General features: G+C 48.4%; 1 protein-coding gene across 3 annotated transcripts in view; it reads right to left on the bottom strand.

The window, feature by feature from the left end:
* FOXN3 (forkhead box N3) overlaps positions 1–26,201 on the bottom strand; it is a 440,728-nt gene that overhangs the window by 299,080 nt on the left and 115,447 nt on the right. For all 3 annotated transcript variants that reach the window (XM_040227481.1, XM_040227484.1, XM_040227485.1), the window contains exon 2: positions 20,181–20,296. The gene's annotated coding sequence lies outside the window, so the exon portion shown is untranslated. The remainder of the gene's footprint in view (positions 1–20,180; positions 20,297–26,201) is intronic.

Below are 26,201 nucleotides of genomic sequence, written 5' to 3'. Positions count from 1 at the left end.
CACCTGGCTCCCACCTGGCTCCCACCTGGCTCCCACCTGGCTCCCACCTGGCACTCCAGGTGAGGGATGATCGCAGTCTTTCTTTCCTGCTCCCTTCCCTCCCTCAGGTCTCAGCCGCAACGTCCTCCCCACGGACTGTGTGCCCAGACCAGCCCACAGCCGCTTTCTTCCAAGCGTGTTTACTTCCTTCGGTGCCCGGATCATGATTAGAAATCTCTTGTCTGTTGGTCGCCTGTCTTTTCCTACCAGGATGCAGATGTCACAGGACAAGAACCTCCGCCCCACGCTCACGATCGTGTCCCCAACAGCAGGGCACACCCTGGCCCACAGTGCGCTGTGCTGGGCTTAGTCACTCAGTCATGTCCAACTCTTGATGACCCCATCGCCTGTAGTCCGCCAGGCTCCTCTGTCCACGGGATCTCCAGGCAAGAGTACTGGAGTGGGCTGCCATTTCCTTCTCCAGGGGACCTTCCGGACCCACGGATGGAGCTCAGATCTCCCACAATGCAGGAGGATTCTTTATTGTCTGAGCCGCCAGGGACACCCACAGTACTTAAGAAATATTTTTAAGTGAATGATGGATCATTAATTAATGAAGAAAATATGTCAGAAACTGATGCTGACAATGCTATTAGCCTTCAAGTCTTTCTAATAAAAATAAGGAAAATAGAAAGCAAGTCCTTTACAAAATAAAGCACTGTATCTAAGACTCGTTGGGAACGACTTGAAAGATACGCTGTCGTGTCTGGAGTAGGTGCCCCTCAAGCAGCTCCCCCTCGAGCTGGTGCAGTCGGGAAAGACACCCAGGGGGAAAAAGACGGAGAGGTCGTTGGAAGAAGTCAGACTAGGGAAGGGGAGCACAGGCGTCTCAGAATTGAGAACTAGCACGAAGGGAAAGCCCAGAGGCATCCTGGCCCCCATCCTTGTGGGATGCTGGTGGACTGCCAGGAGCAGCGCTGTGGTTACAACAAACGGCAGAGGCAGACCTGTCTGGCAAAGTGAGATCAGCTTCCTGTCTGATAAAACAAGATCGGAAAACATCTACTTTTCTCATGAATGACTGCTTCCTGATGGTACCGCAGGGAGCTTAGAGTCTGTGCCTCCATAGTTCTGAATTCTTGGTAGCCAAGGAAAAGCCAGGAGGCTATTTAAAGTTGATCAGGGAGATGGGAGGGAGGTTCAAGCGGGAGGGGACATACGTGTATTAGGGCTGGCTCGTGGTGACGTATGGCAGAAACCAACGCAGTATTGTAAACCTTCCAATTCAAAATAAATTTAATTAAAAAAACATGTTAAGCAAAACAAAGAAAAAGATGAACTTAAAAAAAAAATATGATTAAAGGAAAGCAGGAACCTTTGCCCCTTTGGGGCAAAACCCTCCGTTGTGGGGAGGGCCACTTTGGTGAGCTCTCCCGACCAGGCAGACAGAAGTCAAGATCCTCCTCTCCTTCCTTAGGGGAACCCCTGACGTCGGAAAATTCATTCAAGGTCAAATGTATCCTACTGAGATGTTACGGGATCTGGCTAACGCTGTCAACAGTCACCTCATGAGCAATACATTCCCACATAATCTGTTTTTTCTCTCATGCCCACCACCCAGCTGAACAAGTCCTGCTGGAGAAGAGACCTGGGAAAGGTTATCAGGAACTTCTAGGAGGGCGTGTTTGAAACGCAAACTGCACCCACTCCTCATTTCAGAAAGCCCCGTGGCACCTGCTCCAGGGCCATAAAAGCCTGGGGCCGCCCTGATGGTTTTCTGTGCCCCAACGCCTGGGGCATCAGAGACACACAGGGGCAAGAATCCAGCCCACTGCCCCGACGCGTGCAGTGCAAACAAAGTCCATGCAGCTTCTGCGGGGCCCATCAGCTGAGTGGGCAGGAAAGGATAAGGAAGGATCACGGTGGGAGAAGCGGCCAGGGAAGTCACAGGTGGGGCTCTCCGATGCCTTCATCTTCTCACCGTTTCCAGGCCTGCCCCGGTTCCCCACCCCACGGAGCTCCTGTGCTAACGTGGAGCTTAAAGGCAGCTCGGGGGCCTACTCTTCTCGAACTCAGACTTCCACTCACCCTCCTGGCCACTGAAAGGCAATCCCGGCATCATACACGCTTGACCACACCGTTCAGATACCTTCCAGCACCCCATGGAAGACTTCTGAGTAATTCCTCCTTCCCGGAAATCTTTGCAGAGAAAGCTCCCTTCACTCAGTTTAGGAACTTAACTCTTCAGTAAGTTCAGCAAGATGGCTGGAGGAGGTGTGTTTTATACCACTGACCACATGCAAAAGGGGCTCCCTGAAACTCAACAGATTTAAGCACTGCCAAGGCTTTGAAGGGTGATCTAACACCTCCAGCCTGAGCTGTTTGTCATCGCAGGGACCCAGAGGTCACATTTCATTCACTCCTACAGGTGAAGACGTCTGCTGGTGCCACAGACTGGAGGACGTTCCTGGAATTTTCCACTTAAATCTCAACTCTGCAGGTACCGAGGTGTCGGAGATGTAGAGTATCATTCTGGGTTGATCAAGAGATTTGTTTTACTATTTTTTTCCCCATTGAAAGTGTACATGTTAATGGTTTTTAGTATATTCACAAATGCATGCATCCATCACTACAGGAAACATTAGCTTTAAATGTTACTCCAATTTTTATGGAAAACACAGTTATTCCAGTATTTTATTCACTGAGCACCCAGGCAGGGAGAAGTCAGCCAACAGGCCTTACTCCCCTAACCCCCACCCCCCCCAAACCCAGGAGCCTCCAGACTCGAGCATCTTCCCAGTGTCTCTGGACCACCACCTCCACTTCTGTTTCCTCCTTCTCATCTCGATGACTCACTAGATCACATGATGTAGAAAAATGTAAAGAAAATGTAAATGGCCCCACCGCACCACCTAAACGAAGCAGGCCCCTGCGAACCTTACAAAGAAAGCACCCTGGTGTTGGGTGTTTTATTTTGCTGTTTTTTAAGACGAAACGATACAGGAATGCACTGCCCTCCCTCCTACCTTGAACACTCAGTCCTCTCTACCCTCATCTTATGCATCCTGCCAAAAATAAGTGTAAAAACATGAACACATACATGCATACACATATATGACTTAAGGTTTTTAATGTAAATAGGACTCAACATTCCTGAAACTTGCCCTTTTTTTCCCCCTTAAAAATGGTCTGAATAATGGTGTACTCCTCATTCCGAAATCCTAACATCCAATGTGATGGCATTTGGAGGTGAAGCCTTTGGGACATGATTAGGTAACAAGAACGGATCCCTTGTGAGCGGGAGCAGTGCCCTGATAAAAGACACCCTACCGCGCACTCCAGGGCTTCCCCGTGGCTCAGTGGTGAAGAATCCGCCTGCCGGTGCAGGAGACACAGCAGACATGGGTTTGTTCCCTGAGTCGGGAAGATTCTCTGGCAACCCACTCCAGTATTCGTGCCTGGAAAACCCCAAGGATGGAGGAGACTGGTGGGCTGCAGAGGCAGACGGGACAGAAACAGAGCTCCCCAGCCTCTTCCAGCAGGTGAACGCAGAGACCTGCATCCAGACGTGGGTCCTCACCAGACCGTGCTGACTCCCGCCGCAGACCGTCAGGCTCCAGAGCCCTGAGAAGCACACTCCTGTTGCTTACAAGCCACCTAGCCCATGGCAGGTCACTACAGCAGCTTGAACAAACTAAGACAAAGGCAATGAACAAGGTTCTTAAACCAAAATCCTTGCCTGGCACTCCCTCTTCCGTGCTGCTTTCTGATTATGTCAAGATCTCAAGCAGGTTGTTTAACCTCACTGCACCACGGCATTTTCATGTGTAACATGGAAATAGGTGAGTCAATACATGTCAACTTCTCAGAATGTAAACAGCACTATTGTTACTTATCAAACATGCATTATTGTTACTTATCACCGTTACTTTGGCCATCCGATGCGAAGACACAACTCACTGGAAAAGAACCCGATGTCAGGAAAGACTGAAGGCGGGAGGAGAAGGGGATGACAGAGGATGAGATGGCTGGATCGCATCACCGACTCAATGGACATGAGTTTGAGCAAGCTCCAGGAGTCGGTGATGGACAGGGAGGCCTGGCGTGCTGCAGTCCATGGGGTCGCAAAGAGACGAACACGACTGAGGGACTAAACTGAACTGCTCCCTACTCCCAAATGTTCCTGAAGCCCCCCAGCTCACACCCAGGCCCACCAGAACCAGGCTGGTCAGCATGACGCAGACCGAGTCAAGTCTTCACCTTGATTGTGCAAAAAAAAAAACACAACACATTTCATAAGCATTTATTATACACCAGCCAAACTAGATGTTCAGCAGAGAGAACACAGAGCAACTTCACATTCTTTTGGCAAATTAGGAAGCCCCGTTCCACTTGCTGGAATTTCTCAGCCAACTGATACTCTTCAGACACTAGAATGAAAAATTAAACGTGGCCATTTTGAAGGGAGTTCAGCTCAGTCCAGTTGCTCAGTCGTGTCCGACTCTCTGCAACCCCATGGACTGCAGCACGCCAGGCCTCCCTGTCCATCACCAACTCCCAGAGTTTACACAAACTCACGTCCATCAAGTCAGTGATGCCATCCAGCCATCTCATCCTCTGTTTCCTCCCACCTTTCTTTCCCAGCATCAGAGTCTTTTCCAATGAGTCAGTTCTTCGCATCAGGTGGCCAAAGTATTGGAGTTTCAGCTTCAACATTAGTCCTTCCAATGAACACCCAGAACTGATCTCCTTTAGGCTGGACTGGTTGGATCTCCTTGCAGTCCAAGGGACTCTGAAGAGTCTTCTCCAACACCACAGTTCAAAAGCATTAGTTCTTCTGTGCTCAGCTTTCTTTATAGTCCAACTCTCACATCCATACATGACCACTAGAAAAACCATAGCTTTGACTCGGTGGACCTTTGTTGGCAAAGTGATGTCTCTGCTTTTGAATATGCCGTCTAGGTTCATGACATTGTACAGGAGGCAGTGATCAAGACCATCCCCCAGAAAAAGAAACGCAAAAAGGCCTTACAAATAGTTGAGAAAAAAAAGGAAGCTAAACGCAAAGGAGAAAAGGAAAGATTTTGAAAGGACTCGTCCTATAATAATTATGTACTTTCCTACTACTTTCTTTAAAAAAACAAAAGGTAAATACAGTCCAACCTGCCTCCTTATCTCACTGCCACCATCACAAACACTGATTATCCTTCTAAGTCTACAATCCTAAGAACCTGTTCTACCACTTGTAGCTTTGACACCTTAGGCAAATTATTTAACCTCTTTGTGCCTAAGTTTTCTTGGGACTCAGACAACCAAGTTAATTAAGAGCGTGGCTACATTCACAACATAAAGCCAGCAATGACCGACTTAAAGTTTAGTGTGCAGATTTGAGGAAAGCTCTTTTGTTCTCTGAGATATTTTTTGTTTCTCCCTAACTCCAGGGAAGATCCCCTGGAGGAGGGCATGGCAACCCACTCCGGTTTTCTTGCCTGGAGAATCCCATGGACAGAGGAGCCTGGCGGGCGACCGTCCAGGGGGTCGCAAAGAGTCGGACACGACTGAAGCGACTTAGCAGTGCACGGCTCCTGGCTCTGTTCCAGAAGCTGGGTTTGCTGGCTCCGCGAGGCTCTCTTCTGTGGATATAAATTCCTCGAAGAACATAACTAAGGCCCTGCTGGAAATCCTTACCCCAACAACACAAGCCCAGAGCCAAGTGTTCAGTTCCAACAGACAGACTTGAAGCCAGAGCCCTGGATCAGACTGGCAGAGACAGACGGAAGACGCCGAGAAGATGGAGGCGAGGACAATGGGAGCCTCTGGGAGCCGGGAGTGAGGAGCAACCTCCCACCATGGGCCACATGCACAGAGCAATAGCCCAACCCAGGGGGCTTTGTCTCTGCAAGAAGAAATCTTCAGATGCCCACGTAGGAAAATTAAGCTTAAAGGATGACTTTCAAACTCGGAGACAGTCCACAGTGAACACCCAAAAGGGGAAACCAAGGGATGTGGCTGTCCAGAAGGTCGGTGCAGGAGGAGCTGAGAGGGCCCCGGGCTGGCCAAGCCGGGGACAGTCAGGGGTACTCCACAGATGGCCCACCTGCAAACAGGCACACTAAAGGCTTGCTCAAGTGACTGTATATTGTGTGTGAGATGGGAATCTGGGAGGCTGGCGCCTCCGGGCACCTCCGTCCAGTTTCGGGAAAGGACAGTACTGAAGAGATGAAGCAGCTCCATTTCAGGGGACTGGTCCATTTTTCTGAAGGATGCAAAGAATTCTTTCATAAGCTCTGCTCACTGGCTTCTGCCGAGCTAGGTTTTTAGAGTTCTATCAGTAATATTGAGGAGTCCCAGGCGGCACAGTAGTAAAGAATCCACCTGCCGATGCAGGATTCGTGGGTTCAATCCCTGGGTTGGGAAGATCCGCTGGAGAAGGAAACTGCACCCCACTCCAGTATTTTTGCCTGGAAAATCCCATGGACAGAGGAGCCTGGCGGGCTACAGTCCACACAGTCGCAGAGTCAGACATGACTGAGTGGCTGAGCACAGCTTGTATACAATGGGCATCTTAAAGTTGTCTGTAAACAGTCCAGCTCTCTCTCCCCCGAGTGCACAATTCTACGATATTTTCCCGCCTTGTTGAAGTTAGGTGGGAGCTAGATTTGGCCAGTAAAATGTGGGTGGAGGTGACACACGTCATTCCTGGACAGCCTTAAGAGCCAGCAGGAACTTCGCTGTTTTTTCCTTTTTCTCAGTCCTGGTGATGGGGCGTGTTCCCTCGCCTCCATCTGGGAGTGAGGATGAGGATGACTTAGACTAGAGTCCCCCAGCCAAGCTCAGTAGATTCGTAGGATGAGCAAGAAATAGCATCTCATTGTTTTATGCCCTTAGTTTGGGGGCGTCTGTCACCCCTTCGCCTCGTCTGCCCTCAGGGACACAAGGAACCACTTAGTCACCAGACCATGCTGTCGCCGCGGCCGTGTCCAGTCACTAAGCCACGTCCGGCCCTTTGCGATCCACGTACCGCAGCACGCCAGGCCTCCCCGTCCCCCACTGTCTCCCAGAGTCCACCCAAGTTCATGTCCACTGAGTCGGTGATGCCATCCGACCATCTCATCCTCTGTCATCCCCTTCTCCTCCTGCCTTCACTCTTTCCCAGAATCAGGGTCTTTTCCAATGAGTTGTCTCTTTGCATCAAGTGGCCAAAGTACTGGAGCTTCAGCTTTATTACCAGATCATGACCTTCCACTGAACTGGCAACTGGCTGTATTTCCAGAGGGTTTGCAGTACTAGGAATCCAGTAGTTTATTACAGATGTAGACACAGTTTTTAATTATGAGAAACCAAACTCCTTTCCAAAAGTTCAATCCCTGGTCTGGGAACTAAAATCCCACAAGCTGCACAGTGGGGCCAAAAACTAAATATAAACAGCTCTCAAACACTCCCCTAAACTCTCCAATCCTTCTCCTGAGACTCCAGTGAACACTTCCCAGGTGCAAGGCTAGACTTTAAAACATGCTCCAAACGTGTCGTCCACCAGTAGAGGAGAAGGCGGCAATGCTAACACACCCCAGTTTCTGACGTGGGAGATTCCCAGGAGAACACTCTTGATTGACACGTGTGAGTACCCGCCCCAGTTGTCAGGCAGGAATGGCCATACAGGAACTTCTTCGTCAGATCTCTTTCTCTGTTGAATCCAAAGTTTTAAAAGCCAGTTCCTTGAATATCACTATGGGTTGACACCCCCAAAATCACGTTCTCCCCTATTGCTCATGACTCCAAAGTCATATTTCAATTCATCATTTTATTTACAACAGGAATGGAGACAAAACTTGTACTCTCCTACACGGAAAGAATCCATAAGGTTTTCCTCCAGCAAATGGATCAAAACATACGTCTCACACAATTGCAGCAGCATCCTGGGACACTCGCTAAGCTGTGACCAAAAAAACTTTCCCATTTCTGGAGAACAGGCCCCAGAGACACAGATTCTGCCGGTATGAAGCCGCTGACTCAATCATTGGGGGTCAGATGTACTGTTTTAGCCATCATTATCTATTTCACTTATAAATCGGTATCAATCTAGTCATTTTAGTGATTAAAATAAATGTGCGTGGGCTGTGTGCTCAGGCGCTCAGTCGTGCCCGACGCTTTGTGACCCCACGGACTATAGCCCGCCAGGCTCCTCTGTCCATGGGATTCTCGAGGCAAGAACACTGGAGCGGGTTGCCATGCCCTCCTCCAGGGGATGTTCCCAACCCAGGGATCAAGCCCAGGGTCTCCCGCACTGCAGGCAGATTCTTTACCAGTTGAGCTACCAGGGAAGCCCCTAAATAATTATACCAGGATCTAATTTCTTAGGTTGTTGAAATGACCAGATCAGAGTCACAGCTGATTGAGTCAACAAAATGCCTGGAAATAAAGACGAGGGGAAATGTTCAGCCAACCCACTGGATGTTAAGGCCAAAGAACCTGCCAACCACCGGTATCCACGCCTTGAGCGTTACAATGTATATCTAAATTCTGACTCCCCAAGGTGCCCAGGGGCCGATCTCTAGGAACTTTGATGTGCGTGTTGCAGAACCACTCGGATGTAACAGTCAATTAAATTATTAATGAAAGAACTATACAAATAAAAGATCAAGCTCTTTTATGCAGTAAGAATGATCATTGTAAGCAATGCAGATTGAATAATAAGAATCATCAGGGCAGTTTGGTGATAAGCTAACAGTTTCCGGCAATCAGACCAAACATCTCTGCTCAAGCTGTTTAATAAAATAAATAGCAGGCTGTTGACATTTTTGTTCAGTTAAGCAACATACATCCAGAGGTTACTTACGGTGTCCTCGGTAAAAGAATTAAAAAGAAGTGGAGACGGAATGGTATTAAAGAGGAATGACTCTTGACTTCCCTGGTGGTCCTGTGGCTGAGAATCCACCTTCCAAGGCAGGGGACACGGTTTCGACCCCTGGCTAGGGAACTAAGATCCCACAGGCTGAGGGGCAACTAAGCCCACGCTGCAACTGTTAAACCCTCGTGCTCCAGAGTCGGAGCACCGCACTAAAGACCCAATGAAGCCAAATGAGTAAATATATTTCTTAAAAAATAGTAAAATGCTCATCAGATGTTTCAAAAACAAAAAAAGGGAACCACTTACAACGGGGGTGATTTAGGTATTTTCATAAGAAATCAATGAATCCTATAAACTATCCCAGAATCAAATGATATCACTGGTTTATTTATACATACATTGCACATATATATATTTACATATACAAATGCATTAAAGGAATATACATATATATCCCAAAAACAGATTCTTAGGATGTTTCACATATTTTCACGTGAGGGATAAAGTTAAGTGCCATACAAATAATAGGCCGTCACTATATAGAAGAATTTATCAAGTACCTAACTTCCTATCACATGCGCACACACCACTCTGCAAAAAAAAAAAAAAAAAAAGCACAGCATCTCCTTATTTACCTTAAAGGACCCAGTGGAACTCTCTGTAAAGCATGCAGTCCTCACCCAGAGCTTAGCATTGCCCAAGGTTCTTTCAGTTCACCCAAGACCAAGTCAGAGGAGAAGCTGTCCATTCACAGATCCAACTAACCCCAGAGAAAAGCTGTTAAATTCTAACTGGCAAGTAATTTCGACCTTCCAGTAGCTACTGCAGCCCATTCCCTGCCTCGTTTGGTGCCCCTGGAAAAATACGCTTTCTCTCTGGGGTAATGACAGCCTCTGGTATTCAAGGGAAAAGGGTCAGAGACAGTGAGGTCTCCGCAGCTCCCAGCAAGAATAAAGACATGCGAAAAAGGGGACTGAACTGACTGCCGTAAGATGTGTTCATTTCACAAGCCCACCTTCTGCTAGCGTCTGAGCGTCGGTTAAAAGTGCAGACACTCAGAGGCAGGGCTGGGCTTGTCCTGCCCTTTGCAGAGCGCCTTCCCTTCCTTCACCATGAGCCGCCATATGAACGAGGGCAACTCGGATGCCATTCTCTTTCAAAGGGTATCAGCTTCAAAACAGATCTCCGCTCAGACTCTGGGAGATGGCCCTGCTCGGAGTTGCAATTATTCCTTTGAACCTAACTCTCTCCTATTAAACCAAAAACCTCTCACCTGAGTTACATGGCTTTCATTGATGGAGATATGGTGGTTTAGTTGCTAAGTCATGTCCGACTCTTGCGATCCCATGGACTGTAGCCCGCCAGGCTCCTCTGTCCAGGGGACTCTCCAGGCAAGAACACTGGAGTGGGTTGCCATTTCCTTCTCCAGGAGATCTTCCTGAACCAGGAATCAAACCCAGGTCTCCTGCATTGCAGGCAGCTTTGAGATGAGCACAAGTCTGAGTTTGAGCTCGGACGACTCCATCCCTGGTCAACACCCAAATATCCATTCAGGGAGTTCACACACATATACCAGAGGGAGAGTAAAATAGAAGTGGACACATGAATGTCCGCTATGGGGAAAGGGCACCACACGGCACTTTTTGCCAGGAAGTAACAGCCCACCCTCTGCCTTTGCAGGGGCAAAGGAGACAAAGGTGGGACTGTGTATTCTTTAATTTTTAACTTTCATCATTTTCTGGCCACACCGCACAGCATGCAAGATCTTCCTTCCCCAACCAGGGTTTGAACTCACACCCCCAGCAGTAGAAGCGTGGAGTCCCAACCACTGGAAACCAGGCAAGTCCCAGACTGTGTTATTCTTAAGCCAGAGTGCTGCGGACAGATGCCTAATTATCATTCCAGAGGCCTTTATTTTCTCCTCCTTGAATGACAGAGAAGTCTTAATTGCCGCTACGTCTCTAACACTTGCCCACCTCCTGTTTAATAAGGAGGATAAGCCAGAGGCTGCGCGCCTCCAGAAAACAGCAGAGGAGCCAGAAAGGAGGAGAAGGAGGTGAGGAGGGACCCAGGGAGACGGGGCGGGAGGAGCCAAGGCAAGGAGGCTCCCAGGTCGTGATTCTGCACCACGAGAAGATCCCAAAAGTGGTTTCAGGAGAGGCATAGGTGGCCAACTTTTTATTTTTCCTAGTAAAGGATACTGAAGGCAACTCTCTTGTGCTTATTTTCCTCTTTGCCTTGGACTGGGGAAAAGCTCATCCCTGAACTCTTATTTGTACATATCTGCCTGTCACCCCCACCCCACCGCATCAGAGTCCACCCCGGAGGACCCCTGGTGTTCGGGGACCACTGAAATAGACAGACCGGACCCTGAATGCAAGAATTATTACCAACTTCCTCACCTCACTTGAGAACTGTTCACATTTCCTTATCTCCCTTCCAAGAATTTCTGTGAAACACCTTTTCTAAGGTGATATAACTGTATGCCCAACTCAAAAAAAGAAAAATCAACACATTTCACAATGGATTCCTTTCAACCCTTGATAAGGAACGGGGACGTGTGCTTCTAACGGAAATGAATTCTAACAAAAGGATGCATTCACACTTTCAGCCCAGGGGCCCGACCCACAGTGGCCAAGAACACAAGTGTGAAGGACGCGAACACCTCCTTTTGCAGGCAGACAGCAGAAGGAGCAAGGACTAAAGGGTTCCATCTATTCTTCTTGACATGAACCTACTCTTCCCCCGCCCAAGATCGTGGTTCTGAAGGCAACCAACAGGCAGAGTCTGGACCCAAACCTGGGCTTTCTGCAACAGCTAAAGATGTAGACCAGCCTAATCTCTGATTCTTGCAAAACAAGGACCATATATGTTAAAGTGGGCCGCTCAGGACCTTTGTGTAAAAATCTTGCTCATCCCTTGAGACTAGAGTTCTGTATTTGGCCTCTCCCTTCTTGGCAAACGGACTGCCAGAGGCCTTCAGCTGCAAGAACTGTTTGGTGGGACTTCCCTGGTGGTACAGGAGATAAGAATCTGTGTGCCAAGGCAGGGACACAGGTTCAATCCCAAGTCAGGGAAGATTCCACATGCCGTGTAGCAACGAAGCCCGTGCACCTCAACGACCGAAGCCCTTGGCACCTAGAGCCTGCGCTCCACAGCAGGAGAAGCCACCGCGGAGAGGGGCCCCTGCACTGAGGGGCCCTGCACTGCAGCTGGAGAGGGGCCCCCACACTGCAGCTGGAGAGGGGCCCCCGCACTGCAGCTGGAGAGGAGCCCCCGCACTGCAGCTGGAGAGGAGCCCCCGCACTGCAGCTGGAGAGGGGCCCCCGCGCTGCAGCGAAGACTCGGAGCAACCTACGTCAATAACTGATTTTTTAAAACAGCATTGTTTGTTGAGTGAATGGATGAGTTCTCATACTGACCCTGCTATCTTGCAGTAGAGAAAAACAAATGACTTAGAAATCTGTCCAATTCATTCTCATTAACGAATGGATTTTAATCTCATTACCAGTTATCAGTCAAAACCGTAATTCTTGAGTCAGAACAATTATCATCATTTAAGAGCTATCATAAAATGAGTGTTTACTGTCTGCCGAGCACTGTGCCAAATATTCAGCTTTCATTTGTTTATTTGTTTTTAACTGCAGTGTAGTCGCCATACAGCACTCTGTCAGTTTCAGGGAACAGCGTTCCAACAACAGGACAGTGTGGAAGGACCGCCGGGACAAGTCCAGAAAGCCTTTGTCACCATGCAGATTGCTACGGTGTTCCTAACTCTATTCCTTGTGCTGTATATGACATTCCCGTGATTTTATAGCCAGAAGTCCTCCTCTCTTAATTCCCTTCCCTTATTTCACCAACCATCCTTCCCCTGTGCCAAATATTTTATAAGAATTATTTTAGTTAATTCCCACTCCAACTCTATAAGGTAAATATCATTATCCCCATTTTACAGATGGGCAAATGCAAGCTCAGATACTTCCCATTATTTTCTAGGAATCCACAGCTCAGAAATCTATACCCGAAGTCACTCGGCCGGAAAGAGGCAGGACAGGAGTCTGAAACTCTGGCCGATATTCTTGCCCCTAACATCCCCCTGGGGCCCTTGGGTCCCTTCACCAAAAGTACCCCGACCAGAAGCCGTACTTTCACAGGACATTCACTTTAGCGGCACTGCTGAAAGCCCCGGCCATCCCCTCTTCCCTAGAAGCCCGCGGCGTCCTCCCTGCCTTCTGAAGTCCTGCTCAGGCTTCCCGCCCGCTCTCAGGAGCCCTGATGTCAGCCCTCGGGCCTCGGTCCCGGGGCCGCCATTCTGTCCAATCAGACAAGGCCATTTCTCCGAGGACGGTCAGCGCCATTCCAGCAGGCTTTACAAGGACCAGAACCCTGAACTTGCAGTAAATGAAGTGCGTCCTCCAAAGTTCGCAAATCTCTCATCAGCTTTGGTTCCTGATGACGATGAGACACACGGCCGTGGGGAAGCTGTCCTCTCCCCACCCTGCCGCCGACGTCCCGCTGCGTGGCCCTCCTGGGAGGCTTCTGTGGCCCCTCGGTTTATAAAGAGAACACACGCTCCTACCTTACTCACAAAAACGAGTGTGACGACCAAGTGACACGGTAAAAATATTTTGAAAAAACAAGTAACGCCTTCCACAACGAAGGTCTTCATATCATTCCTTTTCCAAAGGTTCTGGCAAATTCTGCTGCTGCTGCTGCTAAGTCGCTTCTCTGTGCGACCCCATAGACGGCAGCCCACCAGGCTCCCCCGTCCCTGGGATTCTCCAGGCAAGAACACTGGAGTGGGTTGCCATCTCCTTCTCCAATGCATGAAAGTGAAAAGTGAAAGGGAAGTCACTCAGTCGTGTCCAACTCTTCGCGACCCCATGGCCTGCAGCCCACCAGGCTCCGCCGTCCATGGGATTTTCCAGGCGAGAGCACTGGAGTGGGTGCCACTGCCTTCTCCTAATAGGCATTTATTTACAAGGCCAAAGCCCAGATTCAGAAACTCTCTCAGTTGCCTATACGGGGACTTAATGGAATTTTCCGGGAAACACCTCAGAGCCACTACCAAGACCGCTAAGTGGGCGGCCACAGGAAAACTCCCCAGGAGGTGGATGAATCAGTCCTTGCTTTATTAACATTCGGGCCCCATTTCCGACTCAAGCATAACTTCCCCTGACGTTAAAGGAACTGGGAACTGAGGTTAATCGCCCAGTTCTAATCACAGCCGGCCTCCTGGCCCCATGTCGTAAGTACCCTGTCTCTCGGGGCACTTAGACAACAAGTGATCTGTCGTTGGCTATTCGGAAAGAGCTTTGGTGTCTGCGCAGTTTATGATTATAAAATAAAGGGTTCTAGCCTTCTAAGAATTTAACACACTCTTGGCGTGGCCCACAAATGCCTCAAATACTGAGACCATCCCAGGAAAACACACTGAACTGGGTTTCTCGACTGTCTGCACACCCTCTAACCCGTCACGCTGTCTCTGCCTCTTCTGCCCTCAGACACCACGCTGAACGGGGATTTCTCTTTTCCTTTCTGGAGTCTCTTATTTTCTCCATTGTATTCATTTGGAAGGGAAAAAAAAAATCTCATAAATGTCATTTCCTATTCCAAGCAATTTGCTATAGGCAACTACACCATTACTTTGTACAAATAAATTTACATAAATCATTATTAGAATGTTTTATCTTAGCAACATTATTTGGTTCCCAGAGCACAAATTAAATGCATGCTTAAAGCAGAATATTTTAAAGTTACTCCTATACTGTTTATGAGACAGGATTAGAAATTTCCATCTAATTCCTCATTCATAATGGAATTCCTTTAGTTTTCTTTGGACAGTTAGAAGCCAAATGTATAACTGTCGGTGGGGGTGGGGGGTGTCTCTGGAAGCCAGCAACGCAATAGATGGTTCTGATACAGTCAGTCCACTTTTCAGAGTCTGTTCCCTTCGATTCCGCGGGGTCGGTTTTCAACAACCAGTGATTCGGAATGCCAGGAGCCAAGGAAATGAAAACCGTCTCCTGATTAGATGGGTTTTAACCTGATATTATTCTGCAAGCACACTGGTCTTCAGCTGTGGTTTGACTTTTTCTCTTTTCTAATAAGCAAATTTGTAAATAAACTTGCTGAGAAGGGCGCTGGGTCTGTACTCGCTGTTTGCGCTGGGAAGATGCCTGTTTGGATCGGCGGCGCCACACACGGCAAGCCTTCGCTGGCTCAGCTTCTACTCCACCCGAGATTTCAAAGTAAAATCTTTCCTCCCTCTATATAGAGGCAGCGCCCATTGTGAAAGCACGCTGCAGTGGTCAACCTCAGGGAAGAGAGTGAAGAGGGACCGACTGACAGGAGCGGAATTCGCCAGCCCTGGCCCCGCTGTCTGCTGGTTCTAGAGAAGTCCTTCGTGACTTCAGGGCTCACCTTCTCCTCGGGGTCCTACAGGACTGGGCTCACCGCTCAGGGCGGTAACCTTCTCCCAGAGTCTGGTCTGGGAACAGACTCCAAAGCCAGTGCCAGGGAAGTGGGGCCCCACGTGGTCGAGGACACAACCCTCCTGAAGGATGAGTGAGGCAGTCATGTGGAATTTGCTTAACAGCAAGACAGACCGGGGCGCAGAGCAAAGCGGCGCGACTCGCTAGCTGCGATGACGCGGAATTTAAACCTTCCTGTGCCTGTTACCTCATCTTAAAATGAGATTACTTGCACCTACTTCACAAGTTTGTTTGGGCTATTAAATGAAACCAGGAAGGCAAAAGCGCAGAACAGCGTGACTCTTAGAAGAGGCTCAGTAAACAGTAGCTGACATTAATCTCCAAGGAGGACCAGTGGGGTCAAGCTGGGGTGGTCATATCTATGTACTGTCCCTACCAGCATATTTCCAGGTGTGAAAGGAACGGCTGTATCATAAATGCGCTGGGTCAGTGGCAAACGCTATGACACCCTCAGGCGCGCTGGGCGTGTGAGACTATTCCAGCTCCAGTCCTCCGCCATGCAAACCCCGGTGAAGAAGTAAGGCCGCAATTACAGCCTAGATATTTTACAGCGTGCGCTACCTTTTACAGCTCTTTCATAAACTGTTTTATTTGAGCCTTTCATAAACGGTGTGAAAAAGTGTAGGCCTTAGTTAATTAGCCTTTAATGACGAGCAGGCAAAAGACAGATAAAGTCTGAGCTTTCCCGCAGTGACCCCGTGTTGCAAGGGCACGAAGGACCCTGAGCATCCTTCTTGCTCCTCCCTCCTTCCCAGTCTCCTAGCAACGAGAATCACGTGACTAGTTCTGGCCAATGGACTATCAGTGTGGAGCTGGTCTGAGTCACTCCCGGTCTAAGCCACCTAAGAATGGGTGTGTGTTCTCAACTCTTTTTTCACATATCACAGCAACGAGGAAGCAACATTTTGAGACGTAGGTGTCACAAGATGGGGGAGACAGGAAACCTCGGAAGCTGGAGGCAGCAAAGCCACATTGGTGCAATCCAGCGCTGGCTGAGTGAGAAATGAACTTACTGCACGAAGCCCCCCAATTGGGGGTGTACTCTTTACCCTCGGATATGACAGCGCCTACCTTGGCTCAACAAGTTAGCAGGACTAGAACCCACATCTCCAGCTTTCACCAGTTTTCACTCAGCAGTATCATAAAACCCCACCAGACTGGGAAAATGGTGCCAAGATTAAATGCCATAGCTTACTCATGGCAAATCTTCAATGCTTATTCAATTTAAAACAAAATGTTTATCTGGTTTAAAATAAAATAGTTCACACTCGGTGCCAAGTGAAAAAAGTTTCAAAATGCAGGGTATATTTTAATTTGGTGTTTATTTGTTCCAACACCTATATTAATCCAAGAAGTATGGACACCTCATTTTAAAGATAACCCTAATAAGTAGGTTGTTGAAATGAAACAGCCTTGGTGTCAAATCTAGCTTTAACTGAAAGTTAAACAGATGAACAGAAAGATCCGACAGAGGATGACCAACTCTCTACCTCAGTCTAGAAGACTCATCTCTTCCTCTCTAGCTTATTCAAATCGTACTCAACCTTCCATCCTATTTTCTTTTCTTTCTTTTAGATTTCTTTGGTGAGGACCATTTTTAAGGACTTTACTGCACCTGTTACAACACTGTTTGTATTTCATGCTTTGGTTTTCGGCTGCGAGGCATGCGGGATCTACTTCCCTGACCAGGGATCAAACTCTGCATTGGAGGGTGAAGTCTTAACCACTGGACCACCAGGAAAGCCCTCGTATTTTCTTTATGAAGGAAAAAGGTCTACACCTCAAATTTTGCAAACAATGGTTATGCAACTGCCTAGTCCAGAAAATGGCAATTTTTTTCTGTAACAGGTCAGAAAGTAAATTGTTTATGGTTTCTGACCCACCTATTCAACTCTGCCCTTGTAATAGAAAAGATAATACGGAAATGAATAAGCATGACTATGTTCTGAAATCAGACTGATTATATTATTTGCAGCCAAAGATGGAGAAGCTCATCTTAGAAATATCAATAACCTCAGATATGCAGATGACACCACCCTTATGGCAGAAAGTGAAGAGGAACTAAAGAGCCTTTTGATGAAAGTGAAAGAGGAGAGTGAAAAAGTTGGCTTAAAGCTCAACATTCAGAAAACTAAGATCATGGCATCCGGTCCCATCACTTCATGGCAAATAGATGGGGAAACAATGGAAACAGTGACAGACTTAATTTTGGGGGGCTCCAAAATCATTGCAGATGGTGACTGCAGCCGTAAAATTCAAAGACGCTTGCTCCTTGGAAGAAAAGTTATGACCAACCTAGACAGCATATTAAAATTCAGAGACATTACTTTGCCAACAAAGGTCCATCTAGCCAAGGCCATGGTTTTTCCAGTAGTCATGTATGGATGTGAGAGTTGGACTATACAGAAAGCTGAACGGCAAAGAATTGATGCTTTTGAACTGTGGTGTTGGAGAAGACTCTTGAGAGTCCCTTGGACTGCAAGGAGATCCAACCAGTCCATCCTAAAGGAGATCAGTCCTGGGTGTTCATTGGAAGGACTGATGCTGAAGCTGAAACTCCAATACTTTGGCCACCTGTTGTGAAGAACTGACTCATTGGAAAAGACTCTGGATGCTGGGAAAGATTGAAGGTGGGAGGAGAAGGGGATGACAGAGGATGAGATGGTTGGATGGCATCACCAACTCCACGGACATGAGTCTGAGTGAACTCTGGGAGTTCGTGATGGTCAGGGAGGTCTGGCGTGCTGCAGTCCATGGGGTCACAAAGAGTTGGACATGACTGAGCGACTGAAGTGAACTCACTGTGTTCCAATAAAACTGAATTTGCACGTGTGCCTAATCGTTGAGTCGTGACTCTTTGCAACTCCATGGACTATAGCCCGCCAGGCTCCTCTGTCCGTGGGATTCTCCAGGCAAGAACACTGGAGTGGGTGCCATTTCCTTCTCCAGAGGATCTTCCTGACTCAGGGATCAAACTCCTGTCTTCTGTGTTGGCAGGAAAATTCTTTACCACTAGTGCCACATGTAAAGTCCCCGAAACTTAACTGAGGGACATTGAAATCTGAATTCTATATCATTTCTATGAAGAAAAAAAATGCTCTTCTTCTTTTAATTTTTTCCAATCATCTAAAAGTGTGAAAACCATGTTGGCTTGTCCACCCCCAACAATAAGGAGTGAGCCACACCTGCCTGGCAGGCCCTCGTTGACCCACCCAGGCTTAGTAGAGGCAGGGCAACAACAGGTTAAGCAACTGCTTTCATGGGAGGAGAACAGAAATCCTGCTGTTCCGGTTCTCCCACTTCCTGGAGGCTGGGACGCAGAGCTCTGAGTCCAGGAAGGCCGGAGCTCCTGGGTCTGCCTGGCGCTCGGTCCCATGGAGCACGGTGCGGCAGGGCGAGTGTGGCCAGGCAGAGCGTCGGGACAAGCAGCAGCCTCAGCAGCACCTCCGGCCCCGGAAAGCAGCCATGCTGGATCCAGAAGGGCTCAGTGCAGGCGGCGTCCGCTGGGCCACCGCAAAATGAGCCAGCCCGCTGGGCTCCCACCCCAACTGTGGCTGCAAATTCAGGCCCGAGGCCCTCCCCGTATTCTGGGTTTCAGAACTCTTGGTACACTCTTGGCATCAACTTAAGACTCCTGCTTCTGCTTCCCACCCTTCCCTTCCATGCCACTTCTCAGCTCCAAATCAGCTCCTTGGAATCACCAGGCCCTGACCTCACAGGGTACTTGGTTCATCCCGGGGCCCCATCAAGCTACGCCTGCCAGTCCAAGCGTGGAGGGGAGGGGCAGGTGTGGACGGCAGACACTCAGTAGACAAGCAGAGGCCAGGCGTGGACAAGCCCGAAGAGGCAGAAGGCTGGCCAGGGAGCAGGGTGACCAGGGTCCCCTGCAGGCAGCTGTCAGCCAAGGCAGCTCTAACAGGGTGGGCAGGGTTCCCTGGGGAACCTTAACGGGACAAGGCCCAGCGTGGGAGCCTGGCTCTGGCTGGGTAAGAGGCTCAGGGTCCTCCAAGACCCTTCTGGTCCAGGCGCCAGGCCCTCCCTGGCCGGGCTCACTCCCGCCATCGCAATCAGGCCAGGCAGATCCTCTTCCCTCCGGCAGAATGACCCCAGTGACATGGCCCGCAGGAGGCCCTCTGTCCTCCGTGAATTCTCCTCTAAGTATCTCAGTCCCAGTCCTCAGAGTCTTCTCATTCCCTGAGCCAGAGAACCACCCCCGCACACAGCCCCAGCCAGCAGCTGAGCACCCTCCGCCATTGTCTTACCAGTGAGTCTGGGCTCTTTGGCTCAAGTGTGAGCTGCCGGAGGATATACCTTATACCTACATCCTGTAGTTTTTTATCCCCATCTGTCCCGAGCACACAAAACAGATACTTAACAATATTTATGAAACCCAATTCAAAGGTTCAATGTGAGGAAGATTACTATAATTCAGGTGAAACACAGCATTGGGTTGGCCAAAAAGTTTGTCCCTTAAGATCTGCTGGAAAAACTCAAACGAACTTCTTGGCCTATCCAATATTTTGGGAAAGAGAATGATTTAGAGGAACCACATACAGGAGAAGCTAGTTTCTATACGAAAATCCCCAGCGACGCTCCTACAGCTTTGTGAGTCTACGACACATACCGAAGTTTTAAATAAGACGCAATCGAACATTCTTATTATCTTAATGCCTACAGACTGACCGCACCGTCAGTTTGATCAGCTGCATAAACTGATCATTAAGAAGATCGGGAAGAGAGAATATCACTTGCTGGAAAAGCAATCTGGCATTTGCATTTAAATATGGCTTTGGTATTTCATTTATTCAGTGCAGTCTCCCTGAGGTGTAAACCAGCTGGGGAAGGCACAGCGTGGTTACCTGAGTCGGAATGGGTCCAGGAAACCACAGTCAGCATTGCTCCAGTCACAGAAAGGACGGAGAGGCCTCCATGATCACAAGAACGCTGGTCTTCCAGGAGATGGTGCGTCTAGTGGCTGGTGGAAAGGAGCAGAAGGAAGACAGGATTAGAGCAGAGGAGAGCGAACCCTGTCAACCACAGGGGACGTCATCTCTAGCCTACCTCTCTAAAGCAGAACACACTTCAATGAAGAAGTCAATTGCAACTGCACCTCTTTATCTCTTGGAAAGTTATTGAAGCATCAAGTCTTTCACGATGGAGTATTCTTGAAACTGCCTCATGGGGCATAAACGAACCCAGAGATTTAAAAATACATGCCACAGACACTGTGAGATCATCTTATTTTACTACAGCTGCCATTGAGACATTTGTGAGATCATTTTATTTCACTACAGCTGCCACTGAAACACTCATCTATATAAAGAAAGAACATCAGAGTGCCAGCAAGGATTCAGGACCAGTGTTCCACCACACGAACCCAACCTTGATCCTCCGGGTAGACCAGGTGGACAGGCCGCAAAGTCAGTGGCTCTTTAGTCTGTTGTTGTCGAATAAAATTACTCTGGCTCTATTTCTGGAGAAAAAGATCCCATCAAGCTAAAGCTCACATGTGGGCTGCAAGTCTGGAGGCTACAGTCAACCGATAATCTTACAGAATAGAAAAGCTAGTACGTGAGATGCCTGCCTGCTTACTCACTTCAGTCGTGTCCGACTCTTTTGTGACCCCGTGGACTGTAGCCTACCAGGCTCCTCTGTCCATGGGATTCTCCAGGCAAGAGTACTGGAGTGGGTTGCTGTGCCCTCCTCCAGACGATCTTCCCAACCCAGGGACTGAACCTGGGTCTGCTGCGTCTCTTGCACTGCAGGCAGATTCTTTACCGTTGAGCCATCAGGGAAGTCCAAGTAGCATAATCATTTCTGGTGGAAGATTTTTTTTTTTTTTTTTTGGCCTACGCCTCAAGGAAGAGACAGCAATGACTCTCTCATGAAAAGAATGAGGGAGTTTCCCTGGTGGTCCAGTGGTTAAGACTCTATGCCACCAGTGCAGGGGGGCACAGGTTCCACCCTTAGTCAAGGAACCAAGATCCCACACACCGCCTGGTGCAGCCAAAGGATAAGATTCCAAAAAGATATTAAAAAAAAAAAAAAAAAGGAAAAGAAAAGGATGGTATGAGCCTACGAGCCTTAGAGTGAGAATGTTAGGAAATAAATTCAGCCGGTGGATCTCAAACAGTGGCCCCTGAAAGGGCACCATCAGTGCGTTCTGACAGCCTGTTGGAATTGCAAATTCTTGGTCCCGCCCACAGGGCACTGTATCTGCATATCGGGAGGCGGGTCCCAGGGATCTGCTTTAACAAGCCATCCAAGGCGGACACTGATACCTCTCAAGTCATTCATTTATCTGCCCGTCCAAAGACACTGAGTCTGTTGTTGCAAAAGAAAATTACCCTGCTCCAGAGGGACTTCCCTGGTGGTCCAGCGCTAAGACCCGGGCTCCCAGTCCAGGGCGCCAGAGCGCGACTGCTGTAACCGAAGATCCCGCAGACCACAGTGAAGGCCCGAGGCAGCTAAGCGAGTATTTATTTTTCTTAAAGCACCGTGCTCTAATGCACCTCAGGCTTCAATTAAGGACAAAGTACTAGGCTAGGGGTTAGGAAAGGAGGAGGGGTCAGAGAGACGGTGATGAAATCCCTGCCTTGGAGATATCTTCTGTGGGAGATAAGACAGGTATTTGTTACTGTTTAGTCACTGAGTTGTGTCCAGCTCTCTTGTAACCCCATGGACTGTGACCCCGCAGGCTCCTCAATCCATGTCGGGAGATCCCCTGGAGGAGGAAATGGCAACCCACTCCAGTGTTCTTGCCTGGAGAATCCCATGGACAGAGCAGCCTGCTGGGCTACAGTCCACGGGGTCGCAAAGAGTCAGACACGACTCAGTGACTAAACAACAGCAACAACTGGAGCAGAAGATAGACACACAGGCAACTCAGATAGAGCTCAACTGCGCTGTTCCCGTGAGCAAATAATCGGGCGCTTACCAAGGAGACCTCGGGGGTGGGGAGGCGGGTAAGGAAAAGCATCAAGACAGTGATAAGGGGTCTTGAGATCGAGACAGGATTTTTACAGAAGGGAACAGGCAAAAGCTAAAGCAAAAGCCCAGAGGTGAGAAGGCAAGAGAGCTGTTCAGATGCTCGGAGGAGCCAGGTCTGACTGGAAAGTGAGCAACTTACAGGTGACCTGGGTGAGACAAGTCACAGCCAAGCAGACAAGTCACCGCAAGGGGCCGGCCGCGTCTCCTCCTGGCATGAAGGAGGGCCACCTGCTGCGTGCTCAGAAGCTGATGTCGGATAAACCAGGCGACTGTCCAAGTCCAGCCTGGATTTTCCGTACTTTAAGGACTGTTTTTTTTTTTAGAGGGGAGCATCTTGGCTGCTTCAAGGATGAACTACGGAAGATTTGCTCTGGAGGAAGACCCAAAAGAAAATTTTAAAGTAGGGTAAGAATCTGGATCTCCTTGCAGTCCAAGGGATTCTCAAGAGTCTTCTCCAACACCACAGTTCAAAAGCATCAATTCTTCGGTGCTCAGCTTTCTTCACAGTCCAACTCTCACATCCATACATGAACACTGCACCTCATGAGAAGAGTTGACTCATTGGAAAAGACTCTGATGCTGGGAAGGATTGAGGGCAGGAGGAGAAGGGGACGACCGAGGATGAGATGGCTGGATGGCATCACTGACTTGATGGACGTGAGTCTGAGTGCACTCCGGGAGTTGGTGATGGACAGGGAGGCCTGGCGTGCTGCGATTCATGGGGTCGCAAAGAGTCGGACACGACTGAGCGACTGAACTGAACTGAACTGAAGAATCTGGATACCACAGTCCCCTCAAGCCATTTGCAAAATGCCCCTGAGGGCAAGGATGCTTTTAGTTCATAAAATAACTCCAGTGGAGAGGGACGTGCTTTAGGCAAAAGGAACAGGTAACCCAGGGACTGGGAGTAAGGAGTGCAGGGGTGTTAAAAGATCACAGTTAAAAGCAAGCCTTGGAGATACTGGGTACAGCAGGGTGACCATAGTTAAGAAGACCACACTGCACATACGAAGGCAGCCAAAAGTAGATCATAAAAGTTCTCATCACAAGAAATAAAAAATCGTAAAAGGTGGCGGATGTCAACTCAGCTTATTGCGATCATTTCACAATGTATACAAATACCGAATCGTCATATGCCTGAAACTACTATAATTTTATGTCAATCACACCTCAATTAAGATAATTAAAATATGTCCAGGGACTTCCATGTTGGTCCAGTGGTTAAGAATCCACCTTCCGACGCAGGGGATGAGGGTTCAATACCTGGTCGGGGAACTAATATCCCTCGTGCCGCAGGGCAACTAAGGCCTTGTCCTGCAACTGAGCCCGCCAGGCCCAGAGCCCGTGCGCCACCACCAGAGAGAGCCCAATCACCACAACACAAACCTCCCGCCTGCCACAACTAAGACCAGACGCGGCCACATAAATAAATATTTTTTAAAAAATAAATGTTAGCTGCAAGTATCGTCATTAAAACAAACAAACAACAAAAAAAAAAAAAACCATGCCCGGAAAAGTTAAACCAATACTCAACACCTCCAATTAGAGAGAAAAGGAAAACTAGTTTTTATGATCAAGAACATATGACTTTGGCTTCCAGAAGACTGACATAAATAGCAGGCTTTATTTCCTGGTGCCGCTAGATGAATGGCGGAGAACTGAAAATGCTTTTGATGTCATGCAAGGCTCTGATGGAAACCAAGCTGTAATCAGAATCGGCTGCTTCATAAACCTCAGTGTTTCATCCATCAAGAATTAGAGACACTGACTTGCCTCACCTTCTTTGAAATTTAAATAAGAAAATAGACAAGAAGTTGCTATGAAAATTATAAAGTGCAGTATTACACAGGGGTATATTTTTATTGTACGTATAATTATATTCACTGAGACATTTGAGTACCAATCAATATGTGTTACTGTTTTGGCCTTTGAAAGTATAAAAGTAAAATGTTTCTTATGCCCTTCAGACTCTCCTTTTAAATATTTGCAGACAGAGCAAAGTCCTAAGGCACAAACTTGGCATCAACCAAACCGTCTTTTCAAAAGACATTTCAAGGTAAATTTTTCACTTCTAAATTTTTAACGTAAATTTTTCACTTCTAATTTTTTTTTAACTTTTATTCCTCTGACCACGATAGAGCATCCAGACGTCTTTCAGCAGCTCCTGGTGAGCACGACCCAGTCTGCAGCAACACAGACATATGATGGAGATAATTTATCATCTCTGCAGTGGTTTAGTCCCAGATGGACCATTTACTAATTTATTTCCATATGTAACTGGCAGAGAGATTAATCAGGCTTCCAACTCAGAAATCTGAATTGTGCTTTATTCCCTTAACAGGCTAACTCTGGGCCAGAGGAAGTACACGTTTACATAGAAAACCAAGAGTTCTCTTAAAGAGGCTGTTGACCTCGGACACAGGCCTTTAAACACACACACACGCACGCACGCACACGCACACATCAGCCTGCTCCTTATGTCAACTTGGAGGGCTGGTTCTTTCTTCAGACACTAATGGGCTTCCCATCGGAGCTGAATCTGATAGAACTGCAGGCAGAAGCAAAGCCAGATCAGGCCCGGTCGCAGCCCCAGCCCTGTATGCAAGCTCGGGGTCTCGAATTTCTGAAACTGAAGAGATCTTTTTGCCATGGTGCTACGCCCAGCTGGCCGGCCGTGCAGCACCCGGGCCCTGGAAAGTATGTGCTTTCTTTTTTCCACTCTTTCTAAGGGTCTGAACTTGACAGAATCCAGCAGTTGCTGTAGCTGCAGCGAGCGATAGCTAATGAACTGTTAGCGTTGCTCTCCATCCCCCAGAGTTCAACTCTCAGTCTACTTTTGTTTTTAATTCTATCCTGGTGATATCAGCCTTTAGCAAAGAGAGGTGAAGGGGATTATTGTCAGATGACGGTATTTGCAGCTAGAAGGCCAGCCGGTCCTGGCTCAGGGCAGAAAGGAAACTGACTGGTTCAGTCTTCAGTGCAACCCCAGGCCGCTGCCCGGGAGGCAGGGCTGCGGATGGAGGGGCCAGCTGGGTCTACTCACCTGGGTCCTTGATCAGCCGTGCGCTTTGGGAAAAGTCAGTTTTCTCCTCTGCAACATGAGTTTAACTCCCTGAGGTTCCTTCTGGCTCTAAAATCTCTGATTCCATGAAGGTAAAAAAAAATTATCAGCCATCCACCTGGTTTCTGTGTTTGGATGATGCCAAACAGCCAAAAGTTTGGAAGCATCTGAAAGTGGCTGAATTGGTCCCGATGCCTGGTGCTGTGACAGACACAGACTTAGGAATCTCAGCATCCAATAGACTGTCTCTGAGCAGAAGACAGTGGTCAATGTCTCTGAGCCTTGATTGCTCGGTGATGAGTATGTTTGCGAGTGTTTAAGAATTCAGTGAAATACAAGTTTGAAATACTGTTCTAGGTCCGGCCAAAGCTACATAAGTACCTAAATCAGGCCCTGTGTCTCTGATATATTTACATCACAATTAAGAAAAGACACAACTCATCCTAATGTAGTGAAAAAAGTGCTACAATTTGAAGCCCAACTGTTATGGACACATGATGGAAAGGATGGAAAAATCATCCCAGTGAGGGTGAGAGGCGGGATCCGAAAGGTTTTCTGGAGGAACTGGAATTCAAGCTGGGAGGGTGGGAGGAAAGAAATCTGGGCAGAGGCAGCAGCAAGAGCAGAGGCCTGGCGACGTCCCCCCCTGGGCCAAGATACAGTATTTATTACCCTGGGACAGGCCCCCAGGTGCCCAAGAGAGAGACAGGGAAGGCTGGAAGGGACTAAGGCTGGACACCAGCCTGGGGACTGGCTCTCACCTTGTGAGCGGTGAGAGCCGTCAGTAACTGCGAGGCAGTGGAGACTCCCAGCGAGCTGTGCCCAGATG

The sequence above is a fragment of the Oryx dammah genome, unplaced genomic scaffold (genome assembly GCF_014754425.2).
Source record: "Oryx dammah isolate SB20612 unplaced genomic scaffold, SCBI_Odam_1.1 HiC_scaffold_26, whole genome shotgun sequence".
NCBI classification, from domain to species: Eukaryota; Metazoa; Chordata; class Mammalia; order Artiodactyla; family Bovidae; genus Oryx; species Oryx dammah.
Note: the sequence above shows the minus strand (reverse complement) of the source record. Positions and strands in the feature narration are given on the sequence as shown.